General features: G+C 48.3%; 1 long non-coding RNA gene across 1 annotated transcript in view; it reads left to right on the forward strand.

The window, feature by feature from the left end:
* The window catches only part of LOC109381449 (uncharacterized), a 28,504-nt gene extending 17,315 nt beyond the window's left edge, over positions 1-11,189 (forward strand). The window contains exon 3 of the long non-coding RNA XR_002123750.1: positions 11,109-11,189. This is a non-coding gene — a long non-coding RNA (uncharacterized LOC109381449). The remainder of the gene's footprint in view (positions 1-11,108) is intronic.
* Positions 11,190-12,272: the final 1,083 nt, after the last annotated feature.

Consider the following 12,272-nt stretch of genomic DNA (forward strand, 5'->3'; position numbering starts at 1 on the left):
TCCACTGCTGTCCACTGCTGGCCGAGGGGGCAGGAGCAAAAACGGGATTGAGGCTTGTGAGTCTTGCTGGATTATTCCCAGCGCTGCTGTTGGGATTACAGAGAGAGGAAGGGGGCCTCATGATGGGGCCTCACTGGTACCAGGAGCTCCGAATTCTGCCCTCCGGCTCACATGGCTCTCGACTTAAGAGCATTTGGCAGACTCACCATTCATTGACGTGTCTCCAAAGGCCAGTGGCCTTGCCTGGGGGACACCCCTGAGGCTCTCCGCCCTCTTCTGCCCTCTGGTGGGAGGCTCTAGAGCAGCGGTTCTCAACCTGTGGGTCGCGACCCCTTTGGAGGTCGAAAGACCCTTTCACAGGGGTCGCCTAAGACCATCGGAAAACAAAACAAAATTTACATTACGATTCATAACAGTAGCAAAATTACAGTTATAGAGTAGCAACGCAAATAATTTTATGGTTGGGGGTCACCACAACATGAGGCACTGTATTAAGGGGTCGCGGCATTAGGAAGGTTGAGAACCGCTGCTCTAGAGGCTCCTCTGGACAGAGGCCATTCATGAAAGCACATTTTTCTCTCTCCCCTGGCTCAGCAGGAATCTAATTCCCCAACCTACCTCATCTGTTCAGGAAAAGCCAGGTCCAGGATCACACCAGATTTATTGTTATTTGACCAAGCGCTGTCCTAAGTCCTTTACAAACATGAGCTTCCTTTGTGTTAACAAGACTATGAGGTGGACCTATCATGACCCACGTTTTACTGATGGGAAAACCTGAGGCACAGAGAGGTTAAGTAGTTAGCCCGAGGTCACACAGCTAGCAGATGACAGAGCCAGCATTTGAATCTGGGCATACACTCTCCAGTATATGCTGTTTACTCGCACTTTACACGGCCTCTCAGAGGGAAGCTTTCTTTACCATCACACGAGGCATAAAACACATGAGGCATAAAACACACGAGAGGACTGAGATGTATAAAGCGAGCATAATAATAGGACCCATCTCACTGGGATGAAGTGAGGACCAGGTGCTGTCATCAATGGAAAAGCATGTGGTGTCCTTGGCATGTTGTCATTGCTCAGTAGTAGTTGTTATAGACTGAAAACTGAGGCTCATAGGGGCTAATTGAATTGCTCAGGGTCACAGGAGTAGTTGATCAACTAGGATGAAAAGCCAGCTCCCCAGATTGGTCTTGTGAGCACATATACCATTCAGTCCTTCTCACAGGATGTTTAAATAAAGGCATTCAGCCAAATGCCACAAAGTCTCGAAGTGTGTTCAAGTTGTAAGAACAAATTGCAGCCCCCTCCCCCGCCCGGGCCTCTAATTATGGTGGTCACCCACTGTAAACATACTGTTGGTTTAGTCTGTGCAAACAGCCAACAGGGCACAGGCCCACGTGGATTCTTTTCAAGATGTAAAGAATTTTCTAGGACTTCACGCCGCCGGAATGTCAGAAGAGTTAATGGCACATGTGGCTGTGGAAACGTTTTTGTATTTTTAGACAACCTTTAATTAAAACACTTTGTATGTCTCAGGGACCAAATCATATGTTGCCACTTGAAGGCTGTCAGAAGGGGAAAAAGTGTACAAAGCTTCTAAAAGCAGCTTTGCTTATTTTTATCTGAGATGGAGGGAGCCTTTGCTGGGACAAAGCTCTGTCTTGATACAAAATCACATGAATTTAATACACAGAATGGTTTGACACATTCTGTTTAATTTGCTGCAGTCAGCGCAGTCTGGGGGTCAGCCTGAGGGCAGTGAGCTTAGCCCTGGGCCCCCCAAAAGGCTCATGACCTTCCTAATAAGGTGATACAATTGCTTACCGGCTTGAGCACCCAAATATGAGGTGATTTGCAAGATGGGCACTAAATGCAGAATCATAGGTTGCCTGAGTTGCAAGTGATTGTAAATACGTCTGATGGAGTGGATATTTGACATGAGTGTTTGGAAGCAACTGTATTAGAATGTAAAAATGGTGTTTTTATTGCCAAGTAATGTGCACAACAAAATTCTCTGCCCTCACTCCATCCCTGAACCCCAACCCATTTTCTGGTAGTTTTAAAACACACGAATTTGTGGATACGCCTTCCTTTAGGAGGCAGGCCTAATCCCCCCCCCCCCCACACCTTGAGTATGTACCAGACTTTAGTGACTCACTTCGCAGAGAAAGAATAAAGTGGAAACAATGGTATCGATTTTGGAGGTTAGGTCCTCTGTGGCATTAGGACTTCCTTCTTGCTTTGTCTTTTGGATCATTTGTTCTGGACAAAGTCAGCCACCGTGTCCTAAGGGGCACTCAGGGAGCCATGGACAGCTGAGGCCTCCTGCCATCAGCACCTGAGTGAGCCTGGGAATCTAGTCAGGCCTTCAGGCAACGGCTATCCCTGCTGGCACCTTGGCTGCAACCTTGTAAGAAGCCTGAGCCAGAACCACCTGGCTCTGCCACTTCCGCTTACTGTTGCAGTCACTTGGTGTGGGGGTGGCTCACGCAGGGATGCATCGTCCACGCACACCCCTCCCTCCCAGCCCCTCCCTCCTGTGGTCTGGCCTCACCTCTGCCCCTTCAGCACCCTCAGTGACCTCCATCACATCCGGCCTCACCTACACTTTACAGGGTAACGACAGTGGTCTTGGGAGAGTAAGGGCTGTCCTTTGTCACAGACTTTGGTGACAGTTCTTTTTGTAAACTGCAAGTTTGAAATTAAGTTTTTAGGGACTCTCACACAGTGCCCTTGGCAGCATCAGCCCCTGTGCTTCTCTCTTAGTGTTGGTAGGTTAAGCGGGATGTGCCCTGCCAATCATAGGCGCTCAAGGAATTTGAGTCCTTCTGTTTTGGCCACGTTTTCCTGGTGCCCTGCTTGGATGGGCCACATGCCCCTGCGTTAATGATACCAAGTGACCATCCTACCCCCTGAACTGCAAAATGGGCCGGCTTCCTTCCCCATGGTGCCCAGGAGTGTCCTGCCAATGCTTAGCCAGAGTCCTAAAATACTTGGTTTGCTCTTCCCCAGTGTTTATGAAGCAACAAGGTAAAGATGAGGTGAGGGAACCACCGCTGTGACTGTCCCTCGTGGTTGCGGCCACCCGCTGAAGCCGGATGTGTGCTGTGTAAATCAGGTGCCTGCATGTGGCCCCACAGTGTATGTTCCCCGGGAAGTGCTTTGTTCCCAGGACAAAATATAATCGCACTGGAGAATGAAGAGTAACTATTGGCGACTCTTTGACGAGATGTAGTAATACTAAACTCAAGTAGCAAAGGATTTCAGACTGCTTTAATTTTTTTCACGAAGTGTTGACATCAGGAAAATTGGCGGTAGCTGAACTGAACCGTGGGCCTGAAGCAAACTAAATTTATAGCCGACTCCATGCTAGAAATGAATGACAGGACAGCATGCATATATCATTGGTGCTGGTTTGGATCCATCATTCCCGGCGTTTACTACAAGCAGGTAGACTTAAAAAATGAACAGGTTCATCTGCAGTGAAGGAGGGGGCTCAGCAGTAGGAATCAGAAATGCAGTAGTAAAGACATAACTTGCTAAAGGTATAATGAAAGGATCTAAAAGTTCTTTTTTTTTAAATTTATGGATTTAGTTGTTTGAATTTGGCTTCAAGAATTAATTTCTCACTTTCAACTTAGTTCTCAAGGTAGAGCAGAATTCATTGCAATTGCTCATTTGTGTGTGTGTGGGGGGGTTATCAGGATGGTAACATGGCCCCGCTCCCCGCAGGGAGTCAGGGAAAGCCCCAAGCTGGAAGGAAGCTGAGCTGAGCGAGGCTGTAATCACCAGTGGAGCCGCTCGTCAAGATGCCTGGTGAGGCAGCTCAGGAGAGGGCTGGGCCTGTGGAGATTAGGAGGACGTGGAGTATTCCAGGGCCAGGAGTATCAGTGTTAGGGATGGGGGGTGGGGGGTGCTGGGGTCCATTCTCCTCATGCCAGACTGTAAGTCAGGAAGCCCCAATTACATATAAAAAGTACAGATACCTGCTCCTGCCCCCTGGAGGTTAGGATTGAGTATGTCAGGGACAGGACCCAGAATTTCAGTGCTTGCAGAGCTGGCTCAGTGGGATAATTCTGATGCAAAACTGGGACAAGGAACGACCATGATGTAAGACCGTGGACATGGACAACAGGAGAGCAGCGAAGAGATGGGGCTTAGAAAAGTCTTCCCCAACCTCGTGGCCCTAGAGCCTGATGGATGTGGGGCTTGTGAGCACGTGGGGCGGGGGAAGGCAAGGATTAGCCATCTCATTAAGGACTCGGTTTCTAGGTTCAGGAGTAGAGCTTGAAGTTGCTTCTTTGTCCTCTAAACCAGTGGGTTCCTAGAGAGCACACAGACTCCCAAGGTGGGGCTGTAACTGTGGGAACAGCTCACTGTGTCTCCTGTCGTCCCTGATTCTGGCTTTGTCATCGAGTCAGTAAGAGGTGATCCTTTTGTCACTAGATCTCGGTGTGTGCCCGAAAAGTAGCTGCCACTGAGAGCCCCCGGGCCTCCTGTCTTACAGAGTCGGCAGGTGCAGCCCTAACTCTTGTCCAGGAGGGCCAGGGATTGTGGTTGCCTAGGCACACATGGCTGCTTGTTCTTTATGAAAACGTAACTAGAAGCCAATCTCCATGCTTATAGTTCAAATAAGTATTTGAAGTACTGCATCCTATTCATCCAGCTTTATATTCAAGACCTAGAGACCCCAGCTGCTAACTGGGCAGTTCATTAGCTAAAGAGAGAGACAAGCCTTGTTACAGGTGCATCTCCCTCCAGGCATGGCCGGGGGGTGGGGTGTCCTGGGAGAGGTCTTAAGATGGGAGGCCGTCTTGTGGAAGAAGAGCGTAAGCACCAGCAGGGGAGCTGAGGCCAGAAGTGGGTCTTTGATCACTTGGCTGGAGCCTGGGACGCATGGAGGGAGTGGCAGGAAGGACTGAAGCACAGGGAAGCGGGTGGGAGATTGCAGAGGATCCTGGGAAGCAGGCGAAGAAGCCTGGGTTATCGAGGCTTTTGGAAACTATTCAAGGCTTTGGACAGGGAGGGGAGTGATGACACCTCTAAAATAGTAAGTCAGGGGGGACAACTGGGGGGGGGGCAGGGGAGCACCAGGAGTGGTGCATATGGGCACTGATATGCTGGTAGCCAGAGCTGGGAAAGGCAGCTTGTGGGAGGAGGTGATACTGGGGCAGGGACTGTTAGCTTAGGGGAGCAGCGAATCAAAGAAGACCCCAGTTACTGGCCGACTGGGGCGACTGGATACTGGGCGTGTATCACTAAATAGAAACAAAGGAAATGGGACAGAAAGCAGACTTTGGGGTAGGGGAGGGTTCAGCTGTGGAGGCACTGCCAAGGCACAAGGGCAGAGGTGTTTAGCAAGCCGTGGGACTCGTAGGACCGGGAGGAGGGAGGCCTGGGAACACCAATGCTGGAGTCATTTGCAAAGAAGTGATCGATAGATGGAGCCAAGGGATGGGCTGGCATCGCAGAGGCGGTGGAATGAGAGAGTTGACATCAACAGCACCGAGCGGGCCCTGGGCGTTATCAGTCTCGGAAACAGCTCTGCAAGGTAGGCCTTGTTCCCTCGTCTTACCAAGATGTGCAGGCTCCAGGCTGGTCAGCTGCCCAGGCAGTGGGCAGCGGCGCTGAGAGGCAAGACCAGGTCTGTGTGACGCCAGCCACCCTCATTCTCTGCCCCCAGTGTTCTATAAACTAAAACTTGTTTTAAAATCCAAACCCAGGAAGGACAAAAGCTTAGCCTACAGGACAGCCTTTTGAATGGAGTACATTCGGCCACATTGTTTTGTTATTTACATTTTCAAAATTCACCGGGTGCATGCATACGAGCCAATCAGGGGACTGTCAGCGGGTACAGGACTGACGTGCGCGAAAGAACAAGCTCCGGGGCCGGCCGAGTGGTGCGTTGGTTAGGAGTTGGCTTGGGATGCCAGCTTTGTGCAGCAGGACCCCGGTTCAGATCCCATATGAGGGCCAGTGATGCTGCCCTCTACAGCTAAGATGGTGAACAACAGCTCAACCTGGAGCTGGGCTGCTGTGAGTCGCCGGCAACGGCGTAGGCTGCAGCCTCTGTTGCAGTGGGTTGTCATGGGCTACCGTGTGTGGCCGGCAGCCAGCGTGAGCGTCAGGCAGCCGGTGTGAGCTGCCAAGAGCCGCCGTGAGTGGCCGTTCAGTGGCCAGCAACCGATCTGCCTCACCCGAAAAGAGCACAATGATAATACCAACATGGGCCAGTGAAGCGACATCCTCCACAACTAGACTTAAGAATCAAAGAACAGCAACTTGTCTGCTCCCCTTCCCCAATTCCCCAACACTGTCCCCTCTCCCAATTCCCCAATAAAATCTTTAAAAAAAAAAAAAGAACAAGCTCCAAAGCTGTTCGGATGCACGTGGATTTGCATGCCCCAGTCCTGTGAATTAAGCGGCCTGAAGTTTAGTTTTCCCCTATGCAGATGGCAACGGCTGAGATGCTGGAGATGAAGCCTGCCACACGGTAGCTGATACGCTTCATTAATGTCCGCTTGCTCTCCTTTCCCAATGTCAGGAAGTTCAGAAGTCAACGTTTGTGTTCTTTGTTGCAATGGCAGTCACCCTTTGGGCCCTAGGTAGGTGAAGGGTAGGGGATCGGCATGCGTGATTAGTATAGAAGCAGGATTTTGTGTTATTAGTGTGGGGGGCAGAATAGTGTCCCCTCGCCATGTCTGTCCAAATCCCTACAATCTCTGACTCAGGTTAAGTGGCAAAAGGGGAATTAGGTTGCAGATAAAAGTAAGGTGACCTTAAGGGGATCATTTGACTTTAAGATGGCTAGATGATCTCGGATCAGCTGGGTGAGCCCAGTGTAATGACAGAAGTCCATAGAAATGGAGAAGGAAGACAGGCAAGGAATGTTGGCGGCTCCTAGAAGCTGTAAGAGGCAAGGCCATGTTCTCCCCCAGGGCCTCCTGAAGGAGCACAGCCCTGCCAGCCCAGTGAGACCCATTCCTCCTCCTACCTACGGTGTGTGTGTTTGTGGTAACTGTTAACAGCAGCCACAGGAAGTGGATACAGTTGGGATGCTGAAGGGACTACGTGCCCCATGTTGTCTAGCCCGCTCATTATATAAATGCAGACTCTTGAGTCCTCTGATTTAAGACCCTGGAAGCTTACGCATTGTCCTGTTGGCTGCTGTTGTCAGCTGCAAGGGAAGACCCCAGATGGCCGGGAAATGCTGCCATTGGCACAGGGAAGAATGAAGCACCTTATGATGTGCAGGCACTTCACAGATAATTATAGAGGAGCAGTGTAGCTGTCAGGGACCTTGGTGTGTGGGGTCGGGCATTGCACTGTTTTGATAAGTCCCTGACTCAGGCATTGTGGCACGTTCACATTGCCTGCACAGAGCACTGTCCTGTTCTCTCCTGAGTCACAGGGCTTTGTGTCCTGAGGATCGGTCCTGCAAAACAGAGATTTCCGATTTAAAGCTTGACTTTTCCAAAGGCATCCTCCAACAGTTATTTAGATATCCGGCTGTTAGTTTCAGAATTTCATATCCTTAACCCTTGGAGGGAGGGGGCTATTTTGCCTCCCCTCCCGCTTCTGCATGTTAGAGTTTCCAGTAGAAGAGAGAATCAAGCATTTGTTGAAGGCCTGAAGTTTGCTATGTGCCATACTAGGTGCAGTCACCTAAGTTGTCTCGTTAAATTGTCATACCGTGTTTGTGGTAGAGGTATCTTGGCCTCATTTTCTTTCGTAGATGAGGAGGTGGTATCTCAGAGAAATGAAAGACTGGCCACTGAGGGAGCTTGGATTCAAACTCAGCCCAGTCTCCATGTGTTCAGCCTCCCCCTCGCCCCAGGCCTGGCTCAGCAGCTTGTACGTCAACATCTGTGCAAGGTGTCCAGGGGAGGACAGAAACATGGACACGTCGTAAGTGCAGAATGTTTCTTGTGCATGAAGATCAGTCTCTTGTAGGATACTCTGACTTCATCTCAAATAGGGTGGATTCCAGGCGTTGTGTGTGTGACAAACGGTGTTGTTCCCGTTGCAAATTCTGCAGAAAGTCAGAGAAAGGCGGGATCCCTGTGGGCTACTATTGCCAGAATGACTTCCTGATGGAACTGGAAGGAGATTGGAGAGTCTGAGGAGGGAAACAGGCCGTTTTACAGCTGAAGAACCCTATAGGCGAGTGCCAAGATGGGTCTAGAAAGGTTTTTACCAGGTGGTTAGGACACTGACTGGACCAGTGAGGGTTAAACTGCGACATGCGTTTGGGCAGCTGAGCCGGTCAAGCTTAGCTGAAGCCCAGTATGGCCGACACTGTGGAGCTTTTTCCATCCATCCACCTGTCCCCACACTCAGTGGGGATGGTACATGAGCCTGTCTGTTTGGAGGGTCAAAATAAGAAAAAGCACGTGTGGCTGAAGTTCCCAGAAGAATGTGAGCAAGGAAAGTTGAAGGGAAAGATTCTAAAGAAAAGGGGAAGCATTTTCTTTAGAATCTTTCCCTTCTGAAATGCCGCCTCCTTCCACAGGCCTCCCTGAATAGCCGTGGTTCTCATTTTTTAATTACTTCTGAACACACCCCAGCTTCTCAGCTGGGCTATGAATTCAGAGAAAGCCAGTGGATCTTGTTCATCTTGCAAATGGGAACAATTTGCATATCTCTCTAACTGCAACTTGAGTATCTATTACATGTCAGGCAGGATGTACTTTTTTGTTGGATTGAAGCAACGTGAAGACAAAGGGCTAGGGGCCTTGAAGGCCCATCCTTACTGTAGCTTCCATGGGTTTATGGATCACTGTTGGGCAAGGGAGAGAGATGCCTTCTAAGGTCAGAGCAAGCACTGAGGAGGCTTAGCATCCCCGGGGAGCTAGAGGACACCTGAGGGGGTGTGAATAGCAGCAACCAGACCAAAAGGGGCAGAGCAGCGTTTTTTCAGAGGAGTCGCAGGCCATCCAAGGAGGCACCAGCCTGCGGGTCTGGCGGATGCAGGCTCAGTGGTGCCTTCTCTCTGTGCTTCCTGCTGGCGACTGTGTCCACATGGCCCTTTGCACGCTGCAAACTGGATTGGGGTGTGTTTGTGGGTGTGTTTGTGGCCTTCGTGCTCCCGAGGCTGTGGTCCCTTGATTCCTTCTCGTGCTGTGTTGGCTTGGAAAGCATCAGTGAGTGGGGTTCCCTGAGATGCCTACACTCTGAATTGATCCTCAGCCTACATGCTGATAAGTTCTTGTGGAATGACTGGAACAGGGACGCCTCTGCAGAGCCAGGACAGGTCACACAGGACCAAAGAGCGTCTCTCTGCAACGTCTTTCTCATTGTGCAGTGACTCAACTTCCATTGTTTTATTCACTTAAGGTCAGCTCTTGAAATAATACAACTTCCCAGCCACTCACAGCCTGTCATAGTTGTAAATTCTGAAATTGACATCGCCGGATTCAAATTTGCTGGGATGCACGTATCAAATGTGGGTATGCGACAACTTAGAAACACCTCAGGAAATTGATGTGACCCAGATTATTACTACTTGTTTCTGTATAAGCCAACGTGTTGGGGGGTTTTTTGTTCGTTTGTTTGTTTGTTTGTTTGTTTGTTTGTTTGTTTAGTTTTTTGGAAAAATGGGCATTTTGAACTGGAAGGTACATGCTTCACTTATGTGAATGCCAGACCAGTTTCACATCTTATTCTTAAGTGCTGCTAATCCTGCACGTTTCACATCAGCGGATTGACATAAGTGCACTCCTGCTGAATGAACATAGTAACTCAGGTTGCCTTATAAGGCTCCTTTACCTGACAATTGCACCTGTCAGAGGGTGTCCTCAGCTTGTTTAATTGAAGATATTTTCCTGAGGTCATTTGTTTTTCTTTCCAGGGTTAAAGGTCCTGCACGATTTGCCTTTTTCCTCACATCTGCAGAGGTTCTCAGAATGCCTGAAAACAAACACTGCCTGCTCTGTTTTAAAAGTCTTAGGTGATTTTCCCGTGGGGCACATACATTTACTTCTTAAGGTCTTGTAATTCACTTGAAAATGTACATATACTCACACTAATAAAATTTTCTTCCAGCTCTATACTTTCCTGCATTACATCATCTCATTAAGCACCAGAATCCCTCAAGCCTGGACTTCCCCTAAAGATTGTGGGAAATTTGTGACTGGCTCCATAAAATGAGCTCTTATGCTGTGATGGTCTAAAAATAGCTGTGCCAAACCACAAAAACATATTGCAAGTGACTTAGATTAATGCCTTTCTCCTGAGTTTAGGAGTTATTAGGCGATGGGGTGGGAAGCAGCCTCGGAGATCATCCGGGTAAGCTTTTTAGTTTGCAGATAAGAAAACCGAGGCCCTGAGAAGTAAAGTGGTTCAGTCGCCATCCACAGCCAGTCCTTGGCACCACTAGCCCTGGCACTCAGATCTCTGAATTCCCTGCTATGGGGAGAAAATGTCCAACTTCCATGCCTGGAAAATAGGAGAGCAGGACATCTGGAATCCTGCAGACCTGGCTTAAAATCCCAACTTGATCACTCACATACCTGTGCTGACCTTGAGAAATCTCAGCATGTCTCACTGTTCTCGTTTTAAAGTGGGTATCAGAGTGGTAGACACCTCGTGGAATTGTTATGCCAAGTAAGTGACATCATCTGTGCAGAGAGATTAATACAGTGTCTGGCGTGTAGTAACTGTTCAGTGACTGGTAGGTAACATTCTTATTTTATGAGTACAGGATAAAGAGTGACTACATCACTGGGATGAAGCCATCTGAAGGAAAAGTGACTTCTTATAGACAGTTGCTTGAGAAAGAAATACTGGATGTGTGGGCGGGGACTGAACGAGGTTTTTTTGTCATGCTGCTATCTTGAATTGGCAGTAGGCACAACTAGAAGTTGTCGTGTCTGAAATATCTGATCCTGCAATTAGGTGGCAGTGGTTTCTCAGTCGTGGTTCTGCGATTCCGGTCACCAAATGGATGATTAGAGGAGAGGTCATTTGAACATTTCCCTCCTCGTACCCAGGTTAAAATGGACCTCCTTATCCCCACCACATACACGCACTTAGTAACGCAGTGTAATTGACAGGACGTTCAAGTCAGATCTACTTGGGTCTGAAATTCTTCTTCCACTTCCTAGGTCAGCGTGGCGAGCCTTTGTGTCACCAACACCCAGATCAAAAAGCAGAGCGTTACCAGCACCCCAGATGCTTCCGCGGGCCTTCACTGAGACCTGTGCCACTCAAGGTAAACACCACTCAGACTTCTCTCACTGTACATTTGTTTTGCACATTTTCAGACTTGCTACAAATGGAACCGTAAGTACGCACTCTTTTGCACCTTCTTTTGCTTACTGTTATGCTTCTGCGAGTCATCCATCTTGCTGTGTGTCATTTTTAATTGCAGCATAGTATTCCATCGAACATTGATACCACTGTTTATCTAATATGCTGCAGATGAACATTTCACTTTCCAGTTTTGGGCTATTAACGTAATGGTACTAGAAATACTCTTATAATGTATTTTGGTGCATATATGTGTGCAGTTCTTTTGGGTGTGAGTATATATATAAATAGAGCTAATGGGCCATACGTATGCATAAATCATAGCTACAGCAATAAATTGTAGCTTTAGAGCATGCTGACAGTTTCCTGACATGATCGTATCCGTCTGTACACCCGTCAGGTTCCAGTTGCCCAGTGTCTCTTTCAGTTTAAAAAAGTGTTCTAGCAATCGTACAGTGGTGTCTCATTGTTTTTAGTATGTATCTCCCTGATGACTGATAATGTTGAGAACCTTTTCATGTATTTATTAGCCATGTCAGTATGCTCTTTGCCAAGCTGCTGTGCAGACTGTTGCCTAGGGTTGACCAGGTACCTGTTCTCTCTCTCCTTTTAAACTGATATGTAAGGGTTCTTTCTAAACACTGGGTAAAATTTCTCTCCTACTCATTGGCCTGCCTTTCACTCTTGTAATGCTGTCCTTTGGTAACTAGGAATTCTTAATTTAATGAAGTTCAATTTATCATTCTTTTCCTTTACATTTCTGCTTTTGGTGGATGGGAAGGTAGTATCTTTTTAAAGAACTGTTAGCCTACCCCAAGGTCATGGCGACCTTGTGTTCTCCTGTGTTTCTGCCTAGAAGCTTTCATGCTTCACCTATTATATTTAGTGCTTCACTGTCTATGGTCAATGTGGAGTTGATTTTTGTTTATGGTAAGACATGGTGTGATTCAGATGTCTCTATTTATATGGGTATCAAATTGACCCAGCACCATTCATTGGAAGGATTATCCTTCCCCCAA

Source organism: Hipposideros armiger, unplaced genomic scaffold, assembly GCF_001890085.2.
Source record: "Hipposideros armiger isolate ML-2016 unplaced genomic scaffold, ASM189008v1 scaffold_48, whole genome shotgun sequence".
Classification (NCBI taxonomy): Eukaryota; Metazoa; Chordata; class Mammalia; order Chiroptera; family Hipposideridae; genus Hipposideros; species Hipposideros armiger.